We start from the raw sequence: 22,617 nt of genomic DNA, 5'->3' as shown, positions 1-22,617 counted from the left end.
TGGGATGCACATCCAGGGCACGAAGCTCCCGTTCCACCACATCCCAAAGATGCTCTATTTGGTTGACATCTGGTGACTGTGGGGGCCCTTTTAGTACAGTGAACTCATTGTCATGTTCAAGAAACCAATTTGAAATGATTCGAGCTTTGTGACATGGTGCATTATCCTGCTGGAAGTAGCCATCAGAGGATGGGTACATGGTGGTCATGAACGGATGGACATGGTGAGAAACAATGCTCAGGTAGCCCGTGGCATTTAAACGATGCCCAATTGGCACTAAGGGGCCTAAAGTGTGCCAAGAAAACATCCCCCACACCATTACACCACCACCACCACCACCAGCCTGCACAGTGGTAACAAGGCATGATGGATCCATGTTCTCATTCTGTTTACGCCAAATTCTGACTCTACCATTTGAATGTCTCAACAGAAATCGAGACTCATCAGACCAGGCAACATTTTTCCAGTCTTCAACTGTCCAATTTTGGTAAACTTGTGCAAATTGTAGCCTCTTTTTCCTAATTGTAGTGGAGATGAGTGGTACCCGGTGGGGTCTTCTGCTGTTGTAGCCTATCCGCCTCAAGGTTGTGCATGTTGTGGCTTCACAAATGCTTTGCTGCATACCTCGGTTGTAACGAGTGGTTATTTCAGTCAAAGTCGCTCTTCTATCAGCTTGAATCAGTCGGCCCATTCTCCTCTGACCTCTAGCATCAACAAGGCATTTTCGCCCACAGGACTGCCGCATACTGGATGTTTTTCCCTTTTCAAACCATTCTTTGTAAACCCTAGAAATGGTTGTGCGTGAAAATCCTAGTAACTGAGCAGATTGTGAAATACTCAGACCGGCCCGTCTGGCACTAACAACCATGCCACGCTCAAAATTGCTTAAATCACCTTTCTTTCCCATTCTGACATTCAGTTGGGAGTTCAGGAGATTGTCTTGACCAGGACCACACCCCTAAATGCATTGAAGCAACTGCCATGTGATTGGTTGATTAGATAATTGCATTAATGAGAAATTGAACAGGTGTTCCTAATAATCCTTTAGGTGAGTATATTTGAATATAACCACATTCGTAATTTCCCTGATTTCTCACCTTTAACAGCTGCTAAATGCGCCACATTTTACAACATTAAACAGCGGTAACGGAAAGCTGAAATCAGATACACCCTCTTGTACCCTGCCAAACTGCAAGTGGATATTCAAGACAAGCATTACTTCTTTACCTCTATGGAGCAAACAGAAAAAGAGTTAAGAAAACTGATCTCAAAACACTTTTTAGAAATACGATCGTGAGTTGCATCCTGTCATGGCATGGCAAAGAAGATCTTACTGGCTGTTTGATCCACTTGCAATGATACTGGCGCTGTAATTATACATCCTTTACCCTCCTCGGCCACTTTTTGTTTATACTTTATTACAATTATATGTGCATAGGTATGTATGTGTGGAAGAAATTAATCATTTGATTAATTAATTATTGTTATTGTTATTATTGTATTAGGGTTTACTATGCTTATCCAGGGCCACTTTTTAACACCATTCCCTGCCATTTTCTATCTTGCTATCTCAAGATTGTTGATTATATTTTATGCTAAAAGTAATTGGACTGTATTGGCAATAGATATCTCAATTTTATTCCTCATACACCGCTGCTGGGGGGCTTGTTTTGTTTTGGATGTGCTCTGTCTCTAGATATGTCAGAGGACTGGGACTTTGTGAAGTGTGCTCCAGCCTCAAGTGGGGAGGTGGTTTTGGGGGGACTAGGGGGGCAGAGAAAGAGAGTATGCTATCTCTAATATATCCTTTTAATCCTTATAATTATAAGTGCCAATGTAACAATAGGCTTCATGGCAATAACTCCTGGGAAAATTGGAAATTAAGGTCAAAACTGTCTTATTTTCAGTTAAGACTACAAAAGTTCAGAAGCAATGTCTCAGAGACCGGACAGTTAACTTTGTGAGATGAAATTTTAAAGGCCTGAATTACAAATTAAAGAGAAAGAAAGTATTTTCTCACCTAACAGGTCTAAATGTTAAAATAGTATTTTTACAGGCCACCCACGTATTAAGCAAGGATCAGTTTCGGCTGCACAAAGACTGAACTGGCCAAATGTTCCATTCCAGCTTTACAAAGAAAACTAGAGGTGTGGGAATTCTCATATATAGAACGGTCTCATTTGTAGTATCAGATGTAGTATCTGATCCTGAAGGGAGATATGTGATTGTCATAGGTAATTTATTTAACTGTAAAGTGATTTTGATAAATATTTATGCACCGAATGTTGATGATAGGGAATTCATGCAAAATGTATTTGCATCCATTCCCAGTGTGAAAACTCATAAAATTATAATGGCTGGGGAATTTAATTGTGTTTTAAATCCAGAACTAGACAGGTCTCCTGCCACAGGGGCGATGGCATCTAACACAATTTTGTCTTAAAGTTCTAAGAAGGTTTTATTACTCTTTGAAGATCTTTACTCCTGCAAGCTGGATGTGCTGGAGGACCCTAACTACAGACCTTCTCAACCCCTAAATTTTTGAATTGTATCTCTCTGTAACCTTCCACCATTCAGACTTTGCCCAAACACTCCAACAGCACTTATACAAGACCATAGACAGTGCACTGAGAACACCATACCTGAGAGAGCGTCCTGAGAGCTACAGCCACCATTGTAATGCCTCTCAATGGAGGCCTCCCATCAGAGTCTGTTTTGGATTGCTCGGAGAATTTTTTTTAAGTAAAAGTGGAGAGCAACTTTATTATTTGTATCATGATCGATTTGTGGTTGTTTTGTCATTGTTATGGCTTTCTGGCAGCACTGAAGTAGTCTTTTACACACTGCATTTCCCAGCTAGGAACCTGGTCCATTTTTTAAGATAATACCCTCTGCTAGACACAAGTCTCAGGATCCATCAAAAAGATTGTCATTTCAGGCCTAATTAGGAGGTATATAAACACAGGAGAAAAGGAGTGTAACCATTTGGCCTGGACTCTGCGTGTGGTACCTTCTTAATGGCAATTTTCCTGACTCTTTTGAGTTGAAAATTTGCATGTTTTCTTATTTTTGGGTTTTTTTATTGGTTTGGTGAGCAATTACATTTTGAGCTGGACTAGGCTTTGGGTCGGTGTCGTGTGTTCTTATCACCACAGCCTTTTAGATGTGTTACAGTATATTAGTTAAAATTACAGCACAATCACAAGAGAACAGGGTCTTGAGTAACAAAAAATATTTTGTCATTCTAATTATTAAAGTGAGCTTTGTGTTGTTTTCAGGCATTTTGAATTTTCTTTTTTTCCCTTTTCCTCAAATAATTCTGGGAAATGTTGTGGGAAATATCGGTTAATTGGTTCAGCTTTTCACCTCTTCCATGAAAAATTCTTGCTTGATATATTTATTGTTAATAAATAGTTTTGCATTTGGTTATGATCTCTCTTTATTAATTGTACTTAAATGTATATTCATTAAAGTCATTGGGTCTTTTAAATGTGTGGTCGAGGCTTGGCAGTTGTCAAGTCCATCCATTTTGGGCATTGTTGAATTGCCAGCATGTGAAAACTAGGGCATTGATTGAAATTTTATATATTCTGTAAGATGCACCATCTACAGCCTAGGGTTTTGGAGTGATAGATGAATAATGTATAAGCAATAGATGAATAATACATAAATATTACTTCAATCATATCATTCATAAACTGCTTTATTGACCTAAAATGGTGTCGGTTTAAGGGCATAAGTTGTTCTATGATACCTTTTTGAAGAGTAAGTAAATAATAAACAATCATAAAGGTTTGAATTTTAGTTTAGGTCAATCTATTCAAAATGTAGATGCTGCATTTGACAAAGATTTCACTTTCAGATGTCACAGCTCTGTGCAATCAAAAGCCTGCTTTTTCTAGCTTAGAAATATTACAAATATGCAGCATGCCTCTGTCATGAAGCAGCTGGCCCAGATGATGTCTCTCCCTCCACCCTAAGACAACATGCTGATAGACTAGCACCTGTGCTTACACATATTTTTAATTAATCTTTGGCTCAAAGCTTAGTTTTTAGTTCTCCATTAATATAGTCTTACAAGAGCTTCTCCATAGGAAACTTTTCGTATTGATTTGGACTATGCCAGACAGTGAAGGAGTCGCTAATGCTGAGCACAACATCAAATCAGGAGTGTGTTCTTTCTCTTGCCCATTTCTCTCTGTATAATAAACAGCTTCACCTCCAATGACCCCTCAATAAAATTGGTGGATCACCTTTATCAGCCTGATCAAAAACTGGGATGATGTGCCATATCATGTAGAGGTGGATCAGCTGACCTATTAGTGTGCCCTCAACAATCGTGACCTTAATACACTTAAAATATTGGAACTCATTGTAGACTTTAGGACTCCCACACCACCATCAGGTCTAATAACCTCCATACACACCTTTGTTAAGTTAATGACGTCATAGTGAATAGGGTGGATTCATTTCAATTTCTTTCTACTCCTATTTTTCACAGTCTTTCCTTTTTATGTATTTTGTTTCTCTGCCAGCTTAAAAAATACATACATGACAGTAAAGTTCAATCCTCTTAAGCTGCAGTATCCTAAAAATATAGTTAAACTAGCGACTGGGAGCCGGATCGAATCGGGCTACAAATTCTACGTTTGTGAAATCCATATTTTCTCTGCAAAGAATTATTTGTTTTGTTAAGTCCTTGAAATAATTTTGTTATCATGGCACTGATTTGTGCTTAAAATACACCTTTTCAGCCAATGTAATGAAGAGCTTCCTGTTTAAATGGGGCTGCGAGACGTAAACTCAGCTCTTCGGCGGACCTCGTTTGATTTTTTCCGGCAAACAAATTTTCAAAACAAACCATATTATACGACTTTAATCAGAGTCGGAGTAATAATTATGTTGCCATGGTCATTTTAGATCTGAGACTGGCTAAAATTTAAACAATGACCATTGTTAATACCCCACCATCATTAATCAGTTTGCTAATAGATGTCAGAAGGTCGGATGCTAAAACCGAACTGCCCAAAGATAGATTTCGACGTACCAAGCAAATGGCGATATGTTCTAAATTACTTACGGTTCCAGAGCTTTCGAAGAGTTTAAGTCAGTCGACAATGTTAGTCCTGGAAAGTAAGCCCCATCAAACCAATGTTCCAAAAACCAACCGAACTTACTGTTATCTGCTCAAACCAACACCGACTTACTATACTCGGCCATCCACCAGAGTCACTGAAGCATTCGAACATTCATAGCCAATCATGCAATACTGCGTCCGCGTTTGCCACGTTATGTTCTAACTACTGAGGCAGAGTCCCATTGCATGGTTCTAACTTGTACTGAGTCGAGGTATTGACGCGAACACCATACGTATGGGATGTTGACGCGAACACCATACATACGGATAATATCAAATAATATATAAGGATTGTATAAAGCAAAATTAACAATACCTAATAGTGGAAAGAACCACACCTGTGCAGGTGACATGCAGATGCAACGTCTTACTAACATCACTAAATGGTACTTTCCTTGGATAGGACAATTTAACAGTTCACCTAACATGATGACACGCCGAAGATAATACGGTGAGAATGCTTTTTGTGGGACTGGAGAGAGCCAACAATTTTATATGAGTATAATTGCCGTAGGACACTTTCCAGCTGGACAAGGTTCACATTCAGTAATCATCCTCCATTTAATCTTTTGGACTTTTATGTGTGTCTTTGTGTTTTCTGTGAGTCATACTTGTTTCATGTTCAGTGTCAGGACAAGGGAGGGTTTTTGCTGTATGTTTATTAATGCACTTTTAATTATTGCGTAGCGCCATTCATTTCTGGGGTTGTGTTGTGTGGGGGCTTTGGAGGGAGTGAAATGTATATTGTTTTGTTGTTTGTTTCTTTTCATTATCAATATATATACATATTATTTTATATACTGTTTGTTTTTTGATTATTTAATCGTCAATTGGGGGAAGTTATTTGGAAGAAGTACGGTTTGTCTGGTCTAACGTTTCCTCAGTTTGCCAGGCTATGGGTCTTGGTGGTTGTAGCTGCCGCTCCAGACGAGTGGGTCGGCCGTTACAATGTAGTTAAAGCAGAAACCTTAACAACCCTTAAGAAGAATATGGATAAGATATTGGGACACTTTTAGTTAAACAAATGGGCTTCATGGATTAAAAGGTCTCTTTTCTTTTGTGAAATTTCTTATGTTTCTTATGACTTCCTTCTGCTTTTTGAAGTCTATGATCAATTCCTTGGTTTTGCTGGTGGGGTTAATGGTGGGCTTACTGTCCTGGTGTCAATGAGTCAAATGATGAACTTCTTCACTGTTAGTTGTTCCATTCATGTTGGTGATCAGTCTTATATTATTGATGTCATAATCAAATTTAATGATGGAGTTGGGACTGTTTCTGGGCACACAGTCAGAAGTGAACAAGGAGTTCAGAAAATGAGACATCGTAATACCCTGTGGAGGGTATTGAGGGTCGGTGTGGAGGATGTGATCCTGCCAAGCAGCACACACTGAGGTCTGTTGGATAGAAGTCCAAAATCCTGTTTCAGAGGGTGGTACAAAGTGGTCCGCTATAATAGTATAACAATGCTAAAAGCTGAGCTGCAATCTATAAAGTGGATTCTGGAGTAACTGTTTTTTTTCTTTTTGTGATCAAATTTTTATTTATAACAAGAAAAAGAAATACAGCCAAAGAAAACCAACATAAATAACTGATGTCAAGCTATATAAGAACAAACACAACAACAGCCCAAACCACCACCATCACCAGCAAACTCCATCGGAGACTGCTATTTAAACAACAACATAAAAAAGGGAAAAAAAAAAAGAGTTGGTGAGTAAACTGGCACACCGCACAGGACATAGTAAAAAAATAAAAAAAAAAACACAAGAGAAAAGCTGTACACAGGAAAACAACATCATGGAGCAAATATGACGCAGAAAGTTCAAGGAGGACAAGATTATAAAAGGTAGACTTCCAGATAGTAGGAGAGACAAAGGCAGGAGATTTCCAATGAGAGGCTAAAAGCAATTTAGCTGGAATGGTCTCAGTCATTAACAGCCTCAACTGGGAGAAAAAGAGTGTGAGGGAAGAGAAGAAAGGTCTAGGAGGAGAAGAACTTGAGGAGACAAAGGAATGGGGAAAGAAAGAATTGTAGAGAGGGATTCTGCTAAATAGCACCTGAGAGCCTCAGCCAGAGGGCATTCCCAGAAAATGTGAAGAAAAGTGACAGGGACTCTAAGAGGTGACATAGGGGATCTAAATCTAGTCTAATTAGATGCCATCCCCGGGGAGTAGGGTATAGTTTATTGAACAAATTTATATTGTGTGTGCTGTTAATTAGGATTTTTAGAACAATTTTTAATACTTTGAAAGATGTTTTCCTGTACAATGCAGAGGATGGTGACAGGTTAGCCAATTAGACATGTTTGGGAAAGTTTTGAGGGAAGCTTTACGGAGAAGGGAATAGAGACCAGATACTGCTTTAGAATTATAAGAAAGGGATAAAGCAAATGAGTACAGGGGATGCATTGGAACAGGGGAAGAGAAGAGGACTACACTTGTCCTGAGCACAGACCTCAATTACGAACAGAAGAAAATGGGAGGTGAAAGGGATAGGATGCCTGGAGTGAAGAGAAAGGAATTAATCCAGTCCTGACTCATTAAATATATCTCCTAGCACAGATGTACCAGACTAACACCAAGGGGAAGAGGAAATTGGACGGCCTCTGATATTTAGGGCAGAACTATGAAATAAAGGAGTGAAGAGGTGCTATCTTGGCAGTTTGGATTGCATAAGAGACAATGGGGCCAACAGTAGGAGAAAGGGATCTTATTTTATTAGAAGGAACTGGAAAAGACGTTGTGCAATGGGGGAAATTATATATTGCCTCTATGGACAACCAGGAAGCAGGATGCTGGGGAGAAGACAGAACCAGACTGGCCTTTGAGTAAAGGCAGTGGTACAGCATGAAATCGGGGAGGGATCAAAGTGGAGTGTTTAATAGATGGTCTCTTGTGATTCCAAAGGAATGAAGAAGCTAGTGACTTAACACTTTGCCAGAACTTAGGTGGTGCAGAGGGAGAGAGCAGAGTGCTAACAAAATTCATTTTAATAATTGTCAGCCAAAATTGAAATGAGAGAGGATGGTAGGACCAAGAAGAAATGGATTCTCTGACACAGCATTGGCATCTTTGTCAATAACAAACTCAAAGTCATGGTGTGTAAGAATCTGACTAGCCAAGTTCTGGAAGAAGGTGCTATGAAAGGGCATGGGAGAGTACACCACAATAAATCCAATCCTCCTAGCACCAAGCTTGGACAGGAGAAAATAGTACCTGCCCTTAGAATCACATCCAGACCCCAGAACCTTAAGCTAAAAGGATCTCCTGACAAGTATCATAACTCTACACTTGTGGGACGGGGCAGATGATGATAAGACAAGCATATATTGTTTGGAGGCAGCTCGCATCACATCACACTTTAACAAATGCATATCAACTAAGAATGTGATATCAATGTGGATTCTATGTAGAAAGTTAGTCACATAAGACCCTTGATCAGGTGTGGACAAGGCTCTCACATTTCAAGAAGCTATATGTAAATTAGCAATGGTCTGAAATAAAGCAAACAGCAAAGGCAGAAAGGAAGAAATACAGAAAGATGTGCCAAACGAGATATGTGAATCCCCAAAGGAGCGGGTGTCCTCCATTCATCCTCAAACTCAGAAAGCATGTCTCAGCAAACCCTCTTCCCACAAAAAAATGACATAAAACCTGTAATCCCATACTCCGGATAACCGCCGTCTCAGACATTTAAACAACTGGTTGTAAGACTTTAAACCAGGCATGACGTATCTCAAAGCCCTCAACACCCCACCACCTCCAACCTTGCATGAGTGAAACAGAATGTCTGCCCTAAGACATCTGGGAGATAAATTACAAAGGCTAATAAGCTGATACACATACAACCCAAGGGTGCAAGGCATCACAGTTAATATGCACATGGCACTTGTTACAAAACCACGAGCAGCTGCATGCACACGTCCACCAACCCCCCTCAACAAAACGATACAGAAAAAATTAAACAAAAATGAAAACTCCCCCGCCATCAGGATCAATGATTGTGCAAAATGTAAACTGAATACATAGACCCTGATGAACAGTCCATGGCATTACCCTCCAAGGTTAAAACATAATAAACAGCAGTTAACAGAAGTTAAATTAAAGTCACCAGAACAATTAGGAATTAATCAGTCCTCATAAAATTCTTAGAATAAATAAAAGTCAGTTAACAGCAGAACCTTAGCTAGACAAACTTCACACCAGCATTGGTTTGAAAAGTCATGGTGACAGCCCAGTAGAGAAATGAAGGGTGTAGACCCCCATTAACACTAGAATTACCAGAGCCTACAAGAACACTCATAAATCCGACCCACCTTAAATCCATTCGCACCTCTCCGTCAGCGTCTTTGTCCTGTAAATGTGCCGATTAAGACAAGCAGCAAGCAGCCGGCTATTCCATCCCCCACCGTCGCAGAACGTTCACTAAGTTTTCCCAGCTCATGCCTTGTTTGATTATCTGGGAGTGAACTGCTGGAGTTTTAGAGTGGAAATAATAGATTGTTATTTGTTTTTTTTTTTTTTACCGTGTCCTGTTCGGCTGTGAAGCAATCAGAATTGATGTCTGAATGCTGGCGACTAGCCTTACAGTTTTTCTCTCAGGTGGAGCGTTACAGCTTCTGCTGACGTCACGCCTGATACCAAAACTTTATTAAAAATATTTTTAGATGTTTTTAAGATTCGAACCGGACACGGAGACAAAAGTGAAAGAAAAAGAAGAGAGAGAAGGAAGAGATGGAGGTAAAGGGGAGGGTGGGGTTTCGTATAGAATAAACAATAAATGAACCAGAATCCGCTTCTAGACCTGCAGAAAGAGGGGGAAACAAAAAACCACAAGACAAAAACATTGCTGCATCAGCTACATGAAGATATATAAAAGTAAAAATGTTTGCTGACAATCATACAGTAATTATTACTGAGGCATTTAAGGCCACCACAACCTTAGATCATGTGCTGAAGATGTCCAAGTCATACTTATGAAATCACCATGTGAGCACCTGTGTGTGTACGCACGCTTGTATGTGTAAGGTTTCTCTATAGGAGCATCCAATAGTGAGTGTGAAGGGCCACAGACCTGCCCCCAAAACGTGCGGAAGATGGAGGGAGTTCCAAGCCCAGAGATCCAGAGGTCACCCCAGAGCGCGGAGACCCCAGGGAGGCCGTCACCAGAGAAGCCCCAACCCCCACCCGAGGCGCAGAGGATCACCCGGGGTCACAACCAGCAGCCGGCAGAGTCCCGGAGATATCAACGGCAAGCCCTCAGGCCGCCCGCAGCCGCTCTCCCCGAGTCGGCCGGGCCCGGAACCCAGCAGCCCGGGACCCAGGGCACCCACCCGCCGAGGATCCAACAGAGCCCAGGGAACCAGATCCCACCAGGCAGCCACCGGGAGCGACCAGACAGATGCTTAAGGCAGGGGAGGGTAGGCAAAGATGTTGTAGTATTGCCAGATGTCCCAGGAGAGGGAGGAGTCCAAAACCCCACCTGACATATACAGTCACACACAAACACAGTCATACACTCCCTCCCTCATGCTCTCACATACACATACAACCCAAGACTTACAAGGATGTACGCCAGACACCCATTCACACTCCCACACACACCCTACCTAACTCTGGTCCCGGTGCTGCCGTACCTGAGGTACAGCCATTCCTGGACGCAGAGTTAGCCCGTTCCGCAGGGGTAATAGTGAGCAGGCACCCCATCCAACGTAGAGCAAAGCAACCCACCACTCCAGACCACAGGCAGACGGCCAGCTCCCACTCCTAGCCTCCAGCCCCGGCAGCTAACTGAGAACAGAGTGTGATAAGACCTCTAGTCTCCCTCCGCCTGCTCTAATGTAGTGTTGGTGTGTGCTGATAAGGTGCATTTTGTGGTTGGGGCGCAGGCAGTGCCGGCACCATGTGGCCTACACCAGCTGATGCCAACACACAGCCCCACCTCCCCCAAAACTCTCCGTGACTAGGTGCAGTTTAAAATTGGAAGTGGACACCGCACTCGGAGTGAGGCTGAAATTTCCCCACCGGATGCCGTTGAGTGTGCCCACTCCCAAGGCCCTAAGTGTGCATTTGTGTGGAATGTTTTTTGTGGAAGTGTTTAATGTGCAAATAAAATTGGGGTGTAGGCTGCCACAGGACTGCGGAAACGGGATCCATACCGCACCCCTGACTTACCCACACCCCAAGGCCCTATGTGCATGTTTGTGTGATGATGTGAAGGAGCAGGAGGAGGGAAATGTCTGAGGATGGGGAGGACGGCTGAGGGGCCTGAGCCCTCCAGGGAGCCAGCTCCCCTACTGGCCCCAATAGGCACCTCCGTTCCCAAAATCCACCCAGGGCACGGAGGCCCCAGCCTATCTAGCCATGGCCCGAAGCAGCAGCATCACAGAGCCCCACGGAGTCTGAGGCCACCAACCCACACCACCCCAGCAGAATATTTACTCCCATCCCCACATTTACTCAACATTCAGATTAAGTAAGACATAAGACACCCAGGATAAAGCTGGATCCTCCCTCCCGGACATCCCTCCCCATGGTGGAACTGCCGCACGTCCGCCCTCTTCCCGCAGCGTACATGCCAGGACCCAATCCCCAAGGCCCCACCCATATCCCCATCCGGGACGGCCGCCCCAAACCCTAAGCCACCAGGCCCACACCCAGACCAACCCAGGGGCATTGCAGCCACTAGGCAGCGACCCAGCCACCGTCAAGACCCCCCTAAGGCCCTACACACAACCACCAGAAGCCCACCCCCGGAGGTAACCCAAGCACCACCAGAGTCGGGCAGCAGCCCCCAGCCCAAGACCCCCCTAGTGAACCCACCCCAGGGATCCTCCAGATACTCCAAGCTCAGACTCTCCACCACATCAACCACAGCATCCCGCAGGACCATATCAATGACCCTCCATCATCGCTATGTGATGGAACCGATCAAAGGAGCCCAGAGAGATTGATTTGAAGTGGAGGCAGAGGCTGTCTCAAGTGTAATATGATCCAATAAAAGATTTCTATACTGGTTAATGCAAAGATTATCTTTGTTTTTCCAGTTTATGAGGATAGTTTTCTTAGCGATGCATATGGCAGTGAGAACCACGTGAACCAAATTTGTTTCAATCGGGACATCCTCTAGGTTCCCCAGCAAGCAAAATGAGGGGGAAGTTGGGATATCACATTTCAGACACTTTGACAGGTCTTCACATACTCTATACCAGAATCCCTGAACAGGTGGACATGACCACAGTGCGTGGATATAACTGTCAGGAATGTTGTCTGTGCAGTGTGTGCAGGTGTCAGATGGCACAAATCCCATCCTGAACATCCGATGACCTGTATAGTGTACTCTGTGTAGAATTTTGTATTGAATTAGTTGTAAATTGGGGTTTCTGATCGTTTTAAAAGTTTTTAAACAGGTTTGGGACCAGAAAGTCTGATCAAAGCTAACTAATAGATCCTCCTCCCATTTGCCTATAGGAATTGCTATTGTATCATCTATTTTGGTCAATGTTTTATATACTTTAGACAGTAATTTGGGGTGTTTGAGATTACAGAAGTCTAATACCCTTGATGGTGTTTGTAATTCTACTTTAAGCTTAAATTTTTCTTTAACTACTGATTTAATTTGGAGATATTCTAAAATCTATTCTTGTCTATCCCAAATTGGGAGACTATTCTGTTAAATGGAATGAAATCCAATCCTTCAACTATGTGTTCCATGTATAGAATTCCTTTACTTTTCCAGTATGGGAGGTTCATCATTTTATTGTTTTGCAATATGTCAGGATTATTCCAGATGGGTGTGCGTCTGCATGGAATTAGTGAAGACTCCGTCATTTTTAGATATTCCCACCATGCTGTCAGTGAGGTACTGATATTAATACTTTTAAAGCTTTCATGCTTTCTTATTTTTGAGCTAATAAACGGTAGGTCCGAAAGCTCTATAGTATTGCAAAGTGTCTGTTCTACATCTAACCAGGACTCATCCAGCGGGTTATGTTGCAACCATCTTGGTATATATTGGAGCCTGTTGGTTAAGAAATAATGATAGAAGTTGGGTAGATCCAACCCTCCTCTATCTTTGGTCTTCTGTAGTGTTTTTAAGCTAATTCGTGGAGGTTTATCCTTCCAAAGGAATTTAGTGATGGAGGAGTCCAGGGATCTAAACCAATCAGATGATGGCTTGTTTGGGATCATAGAAAATAAGTAATTGATTCTTGGTAAAACCATCATTTTAATTGTGGCAACCCTCCCCATAAGTGATATCGGTAAGGATTTCCATCTAGCAAGATCATCTTCCACTTTCTTTAATAGTGGGATGTAGTTTAGTTTAGTTAGATCTGCCAGCCTGGGAGACACATGAATGCCCAGGTATGTAATATTCCCTGATTCCAATTGTGTATTAAGGGAATTGACAAAAGAGAAATTAATTGGAAGAACTGTGGATTTTAACCAGTTTATTGAATAATCTGAAACTCTTGAAAAGGAGTTTATTAGTTCAATTGCCTGGGAGAGAGAGGATTGAGAATTCTGAAGATAAAGTAACACGTCATCTGCATAAAGACTGATTTTATGTTCTATGTTCTTACACTTTATGCCTTTAATAACTGTAGTTTGCCTGATTGCTGCTGCTAGTGGTTCAATAAAGATAGCAAATAGCGAGGGGGAGAGAGGGCATCCCTGCCTGGTCCCCCTCTGAAGACAGAAGCTATCTGATGTTTGGTCATTTGTCCTGACGCATGCTGTTGGTGAACTGTATAAAATTTTTAACCAGTTTATGAAGAAGTTTCCAAAACCAAATTTATGTAAAGTTGCAAATAAGAACTTCCAGTTAACTCTATCAAAAGCCTTTTCTGCATCGAGAGATAATATACTGGTTTCCATGTTTCTGCTATAAGAAAAGTCTATTAAGTTGAGTAATCTACGTGAATTTGTGGATGAATGTCTCCCCTTAATGAAACCAGTTTGGTCTGGATGTATTATGAAAGGGGTTACCTTCTCTAATCTTTTTGCAAGGGCTTTACAAATTATTTTCAGGTCAACATTAATAAGAGAAATTGGGATAGCTGGTAGGAAATATAGGATCTTTGCCTGGTTTTAACAGGAGACTAATGTTGGCTGAATTCATGTTTGGCTGTAGTCTACCATTTTCTTGTATTTCACACATCATTCTGAAGAATGTTGGCGCCAGAATGATCCAGAATTCTTTGTAGAACTCTGCTGGAAACCCATCTGGACCTGGAGCCTTCCTATTAGGCATGGAGTTAAGAGCTTCCTGAAGCTCATCTGATGTTAATGGCGAGTCCAGGACTGTAGCTTGGCTATCTGATAATTTAGGAAGTATTATCCTGTCTAGAAACTCATTGATCTCATTATCTGATGGGTTAATCTGTGGTGAGTACAAGGTTTTGTAAAAATCTCTGAAAGTGTTGTTTATTCTTTCAGGGTCATATACTATATTCCCAGTTGAGTCTTTAACAGCAGATATGGCAGTTTTCTCTTTGTTTATTTTTAACTGGTTGGCTAAAAACTTGCCTGATTTATTACCGTGTTCAAAGTTTTCTATTCGTAGTCTTTGTGCTAAAATTGTGTTTTTGTCAATAATTCCTTTAAGTTCTAGTTTACTTTTACGCAATTTGTTTTGTAATTCTTCTTCTGGGGATGCCTCTAGAGACTTAATGATTTCTTCTAATTCCTGAATACGTTTGTTTTCTATTTTTTTCTTATGTGATGAGAAGGAAATTATTTTACCTCTCATCACTGCTTTCCCTGCCTCCCAGAGAACAGATGCTGATGTTCCAGGAATGTCATTGTGTTCTAAATATAAAGCCCACTCTTTTTTATAATATTCCACAAAACCTTCATCTTTAAGCAGTGACGTATTAAACCTCCAGTTTTACCTGATGGGATTGTTTTCTTATTTAACAGAGTTAAAGAAACTGGAGCATGATCGCTGACAACTATAGGGTGTATCTCAGTGTCTGAAATGTCAGCCAATAATGAGCTGCTGACTAGAAAATAGTCCAAACGTGAGTGAGAGTGATGAACATGTGAGAAAAAAGTATACTCTCTACGGATGGGATAAAAGATCGCCATGCATCACAAAGCCCATAATCACTCATATACTGTTTGACTATATTAGTGGAATGCCAACTGCGCTGAGTCCCAGCTGTACTGAGCCTGTCTGAAGAATGATCCATCCAAAAATTAAAATCTCCGCAAGTATAAGTGGACAGTCCAAGTGTTCGGAGAGTACAGAGAAAAATTATGAAAGAATGCGGGTCATCTATGTTTGGACAGTATATGCTAACAATACATAAGCTTTGATTTTGTATAGATAGTTTTAGTATTATAAATCTACCATCTGGATCTGAGACTGTGTCCAATACTTTGAAATTTGTATTTTTGTGTATTAAAATAGCTACACCTCTTTGTCTAGAGTTATAGGCGGCAGAGAACAGTGTGGGAAACTCAGATGTTTTAAGTTCATCTGCAACTGTGGCAGACCTATGAGTCTCTTGTAATAAGACAACATCTGCCTGCAGTCTTTTAAGCTGATCAAAAATCTTTAATCTCTTCTCTCTAGAGCCAGTTCCATGAACATTCCAACTGACAAACCTTAGTGTACCCATAGTTGTGTGTGTGATTAGCTAATGTATGGTGCCTTCAGGTGAGTTAGTTAAGTAAATAAATGTATAATTTAATCTGAAGAAAAAAAATAAAAAAAAATAAAAATAAATATATATATATATAAATAAAAATAAAGCAATAAATAAGTAAATAAAAAATATATGCATAATAATGCTAATAACAATAATAATATTATTAATGCTGATGATAATAATAATATGAATGCTGAAAACAATAGATTGTTATTTGGAACACATGCATTTCATGTGTGTTCCATTTCTACAGTAATCTGTGTAAACACATTGCTAAAACAGAAACGTTTTCATATTTTAGTAATAAATGACAAAATGTAGGCATAAACTATAGAATGTGTGAAGCATGAAATCCAAACATCAAATAAACACTTTCACAAAAGTTTCAAGGACAATACAACAGCTTCTGTGGTGTAGCAGTAAAATTTGCTGACTTGTAATCATGGGGCCACCGGTTCGATCACCACTACCTCCTATATTTGTCATTTTCAGTAGTGAGCTGCTCTTATTGTTAATATTATACAGTACACACATACATTTGGTTTGCGTCTGTAACAGACCGTGTACATTTATAGTACTGTACTTGTAAAATGTACCTTTTTTTTTACTTTTATTCTCTCACTCACAATCACGATCCATACTGCCACCCTAGGGATCTGACGCTGTTAGTTTTTATTTGAAACTGGGAATAACTGTAGATGTGAGTGGCGTTTTGAGGCCAGTGGAACTGGATATTCTCTGATCTGGAGGGATAAAAGCTGACACACAAACGCTGGTGAATCTGCCTTCTTCGTATCTCACCGTCACTTTATTTGTTTTTATTCAGTTTTATTGAGTGTTCCTACTCACGCAGAATTAGTATGCACCTTATGGTTTATGATGTCAAAAAAAAAACACAGACGTAGGTATATATGATATTTTGAAGAAATAATTTTATGACCTGAATAGTACCAATAAGAAAACATCATCACACTAATGCAATATTATTTGAAAACGAACAACGTCAGATCGGGTGTGAATTTACGCTGGCGCCTTAACTTAGAATCAGATCAGGAGAGGCGGGGGTGGGAGGGGGTGTTAGAGCGTGATCCTCATTTAGAAAATAAAACTGAAAAAAGCTAACTTTTACAAGTACCATAAATTTATACCCAATGTAACATATATTTGTCTCTTTCTTTTATTTTCTCCGTGCTGCGTCGACGTCGTGCACCTGAAGGCATGAGCTTATTCAGGGCAGCAGGATCAACACACATGTACTGTGCAAGGCATGCACGGGGTTCATGGCTCATATTGCAGAGGAATTTTGTCATCGCATCTTACTAGAAAAGGCGATGGAAAAAGAAAAGGAGGATGAAACATCGACAAGCTTCTGTTCCAAGACAGCCGCTTCCCTCAGTGTCAAGTGCCCTTTCAATGTAATAGAAACCATGGCATAGATAGAAGTGTGTACAGTAATCCCTCGCTATATCGCGCTTCGACTTTCGCGGCTTCACTCTATCGCGGATTTTAAATGTAAGCACATCTAAATATATATCACGGATTTTTTGCTGGTTCACCGCTTTCTGCGGACAATGTGTCTTTTAATTTATGCTACACGCTTCCTCAGTTTGTTAGCCCAGTTGATTTCATACAAGAGACGCTATTGGCGGATGGCTTAGAAGCTACCCAATCAGAGCATGTATTACATATTAACTAAAACTCCTCAATGCTAAAAGATATGCTTCAGCGTGGCTTGTTTTGTTTGCTTCTCTCTGTCTCTCTCATTCTCTCTGCCTGACGGAGGGGGTGTGAGCAGAGGGGGCTGTTTACACAGTAGCTGTTTGCCTAGAAGATAGGACGCTCCTCTACAAAATGCCGCTTTGCGGTGCTTCTGTATACTTAAAAGCACGTATTGATTTTTTGATTGTGCTCCTTTGAAGATAAGATATGTTTGCATTCTTTTAATTGTGAGAAAGAACTGCCATCTCTGTCTTGTAATGAAGCACAGTTTAAACGTTTGACTAAAGGGTGTTATTTCATGTCTAGAGGGCTCTAATAATGTTAACAGTGTGGGAGAGTTTATAAGGGCTTAAAATATATAAAAATAACCATACAAACATATGGTTTCTACTTCGCGGAAATTCATTTATCGCGGCAGAGTCTGGAACGGATTAACCGCGATAAACGAGGGTTGACTGTACATTGCAACAGGTACACATCATAAATGTAGGAAGGACGGTTCTTTCAGCACGGAGAAAAAAAGAAAGACAAATATATGGGACATTAGCTATAAATTTATGGTACTTGTAAAAGTTAGCTTTTCTCAGTTTTATTCTGTCAATGACGATCCCGCCCTCCCCACCCCCGCCCCGCCTCGCCTCTCCTCTCCTCTCCTGATTCGACTCTAACAGTGCCAGCGTAAATTCACACCCGATCTGACGCTGTTCGTTTTCAAATAATATTGCATTAGTGTGATGATGTTTTCTTATTGGTACTATTCAGGTCATAAAATGATTTCTTCCAAATATCATATATACCTACATCTTTTTTTTTGACATCATAAACCATAAGGTGCATACTAATTCTGCATGAGCAGGAACACTCAATAAAACTGAATAAAAAATAAATAAAGTGGCGGTGAGATACAAAGAAAGCAGATTCACCAGCGTTTGTGTGCCAGCTTTTATCCCTCCAGATCAGAGAATGTCCAGTTCCATTGGCCTCAAAACGCCACTCACATCTACAGTTATTTCCAGTTTCAAATAAAAACTAACAGCGTCAGATCCCTAGGGCGGTAGTATGTATCGTGATCGTGAGAGAATAAAAATGAAAAAAAAAAGGTAAGTTTTACAAGCACACACAGTACTATAAATGTACATGGTCTGTTATAGACGCAAACCAAGTGTATGTGTGCACTGTATAATATTAACAATAAAATCAGCTCACTACTACAAACGGCAAATACAGGAGGCAGTGGGGATCAAACCGGTGGCCCCTTGATTACAAGTCAGCAAATCTTACCACTACACTACAGAAGCTGTTGTACTGTCCTTGAACCTTTTGTGAAAGTGTTTATTTGATTTTTGGACTTCAGGCTTCACACATTTTATAATTTATGCCTAGATTTTGTAACATCCAGCCATTCATTATCCAACCCACTATATCCTAACTACAGAGTCACGGGGGTCTGCTAGAGCCAATCCCAGCCAACACAGGGCGCAAGGCAGGAAACAAACCCCGGGCAGGGTGCCAGCCCACCGCAGCATTTTGTAACATTTATTACTAAAATATGAAAAAGTTTTGGTTTTAACAATGTGTTTAGACAGATTACTGTAGAAACGGAACACACATGAAATGCATGTGTTCCAGATAACGATCTGTTATTTCCACTCTAAAACTCCAGAAGTTCACTCACTCCCAGGTAATCAAACAAGGCAAGAGCTGAGAAAACTTAGTGAACGTTCTGCGACAGTGGGAAAAGGAATAGCCGGCTGATTGTCTTAATCGGCACATTTACAAGACAAAGACGCTGACGGAGAGGTGCGAATGGATTTAAGGTGGACCAGATTTACGAGTGTTCTCGTAGGCTCTGGTAATTCTAGTGTTAAAGTATCACAGAGGAAAGGTGCCAAATGATTCAAAGTCATCTAAAGCTTTGCACACCTTTGCTGGAGTTTTGGAAAACCTATGTTGACTTCCAAAAGAGAGCTTGAGACGTGCAGGAAAAAACAAAAAAAGGAGTAACTTGTAACTCCTTCGCTCTTCTGATTGGTGCATTCATTGCCCATCTTGCCGCAGCCATTTTAGCACTAACGGCCAGATAAAAATAACATTTATGACTTTCAAAGCAGAGCTCCTGAAATTTTCCTGCCTCTCAATTAACTGTCAGGCGGTCTTGATAATGGATAAACCACATTATGATAGCAGAAGGGCAAGATGTGCTATCCCATGCACTATACACCCTATGTGCCCTCTCTATAATGGGCTCAAAGGAAGCAAGAGCAAGAAAATTTTTTGACTAGTGCTGATGAAGCAAAGCCAGCATATCATTTCCTTCCCTACCAATCCTTATGATGACAAGTCTTAGATTATGACAGCCTTCCATCTTGGTGAACTTTGCTGACAGGGAGTCAGCCTCTTGAAAGATGGCAGAAATTTCAGCAGACTGGTGATCAGTCATTGCTTTAACAGAGACATCATTCTGAAGCACATGGAAGTGAGCCTTCAAGGTGATCATTGTGGCCCGGAGCTTGGTATGATTCTGTTGAATGATGCCCTGTAAAGAGTTCACCTGACCCCCAGCAATTTTTTTCATTTTCTCAATAAAAGAAGCCATGAAGGGAGAGATGACATCCTTGTCTGTGCTGCCTTCAGGCCGTGGTGTCTTTTTATCTGGACTGCTAAGGACAGAACGGTATCTTCTTTGCGAAGTAGTCATGATCAGATGCACCAAGGTAAGTTTAAACTTATATAAACTTTAGAAAAAGTTTAGTCAGCAAGGGCAATCAGTGGTGAGCAAAACGTGGACTGACACTTGAGGAGACAGGTAGAAGTGGTCGCTCTAGCTGAACGATTTCAAGGAGCTGGAGTGACCAAGAAGGCTGATGGCTCACCGTGTAAGACCGTGGAAAGCAGCGGGAGTTAGACAGGCTTGGGAGGCTGAGCCCCAGCGTGAGCACCCTGGCCGTTGGGGGAACCCGAGTCTCATTCCAGGGAGAAAGCTGTACATAGCCAGGGAGCGGAAGGCAACCGGACCAGGAGATGGTCAGCTGCAGCAGCAGGTAGGGCGACTCCTCAGTTGCAAAGCCTTTTGGGATAAGCAGGGGAGCCACCAGTTACAAGGAAGAAGGCACCGGATGTTTGAAAAAGAACTGCTTCCAGCCTGTTAATTTTAACCTTCTTTTAAAAAGATTTATTTATTATGGATTTTAATCTCCACTTGTAACTTGTGCTTTTTGTGCATTATTTATTTATGGAACTTTGAAGCGCTGCACTTTGGGCACTGTTTTAATAAAAGCACTGAACACCTTTATCACCATTTCCTTGCTCAGTGTGATTTGTCCTCATCTGCCAGCTCATCTGGTTACATTATGGACAGTGTTGGGTTCAACAGGTCCATAGAACTGGAAGAGGGAGCATAAAGCAGGACCCGCACCGTCACAAGCACCTGTTTGGCTCAAGATCATAAAGCATTGCAGTGAATAATACTGGCACCTAGCTGTCTTCAGGATGCTGCATCAGAAAGGCAAACAAAATTATTAAAGACCTCAACCATCCTCCATATCTGCTGTCATTCCTCCTCTAATCTAGTTAACAGTACAGGACCATTAACACTCTCTGTAGCAGATTCTGAGACAATTTTTATCCAGTGTCATTCATGCTGACTAATGCATGATATATACTGTATGTACTACTGTAGGTACAGCACAATTCTTCAAATTCTGCCTTTGTAAAGCTGGTGCCAGTTCAGCACACAGCTCCAAGAGGACAGTTCTTGGAAATCAAAATCGACTTAGAAGCCAGTCTTCATTATATTGTTACAGAATGATTAAATCCAATTGAATTAAAATTGTAAATGATATGCAATTAATTCCAGTGTATTTGATAAATCCTGCATCCTTGATGTGAATATGAAAAAGAAAGGTAAAAAAACAGTAGCACTGCTTTGGTGCTGGGTGCCACCAGTTTGCAAAAGGTAGGGGGCTACCGTGAGATTGTACGTGGCTTTCGCCAACATTAGTTTTTATAGAAGTCAAAGTGTGTGACGAAACTGACGTACACAACATTTTTGTGCGTACGCACCGTTAATACATGAGGCTCCAGGTCCTTCAGAGTGTACTCAGCTTCACAACCATCACAGAAGAGAAAATGAGAAAATAAAGTCAACCCTGTTGAATCACTTATTCTCCAGACTTTATCTAAATTGCAAAATGAAAGTCAACCATCCTAAAACATGTAGTATAGTGCAATTTGTAATTACCTAGAACAGTTCCTTCTGCAGCTTGCAAAACCAAATGCAAAGAGATTGATTAAAGAGATAAACTGATACTTTTATTTGAGTAAGTTTATAAAACAACTAAAGTTTTGCACCAATAGTTTTTATTGTTAAAGGTGCTGTATATATATATTTGTATACAAATTTATATTTATTTTTTGCACACATGGTTTTATATGGTTATGTTTATAATAGTTTTTATTGTTAAAGGTGTTAATTGTATTTACATTTATATTTATTTCTGGCACACAGTGTCATATGTTTATGTTTACATAAACAAACTAAGCAGAGTTCTGATTGTTTATATATGTTGCTTGCAAGTCAAACACACCCCTAAAAATTGTATATGTTTATTTAAAGCTTTACATATACAGGGTGACACAGAAACCCTTTTGAAATGCGTAGTGGCAGCCATGTACAGTTGGCAGCACTGCGGAACAGGGACCTTGAGCTGTAAACAATCTCGCCATTTAGTAATTTAGTAATCAATTGCAAGGCAATCAATGGCAACTGTGCGAGAATTGTTCGGTAACCGTGTCATCTCAAGATTCGGTGACATTCCCTGGCCCTCAAGATCACCGGATTTGTCCATTTGTGATTTTTTTTCTTGTGGGGCTACCTTAAGAGTCAGGTCTACACGTCTCGGCCAAGGACACTGAATGAATTGAAACAAGGAATTCAAGACGAAATTCGTGGTATCTCAGCTGAGATGTTGCAGCGATCAATGGGGAACTTCAACAGTAGATTGGAAGAATGCATATGTACAGGAGGACGCCATCTACAGTACGTAATTTTCAGACATTGATAATTTGGATTACTGTCTCTTAAAAGGCAAGTTGTAGTGGTTTAAT

The sequence above is a fragment of the Polypterus senegalus genome, chromosome 7 (assembly GCF_016835505.1).
Source record: "Polypterus senegalus isolate Bchr_013 chromosome 7, ASM1683550v1, whole genome shotgun sequence".
Taxonomy (NCBI): Eukaryota; Metazoa; Chordata; class Cladistia; order Polypteriformes; family Polypteridae; genus Polypterus; species Polypterus senegalus.
The sequence above is the reverse complement of the archived record's forward strand: the minus strand, read 5'-3'. Positions refer to the sequence as shown.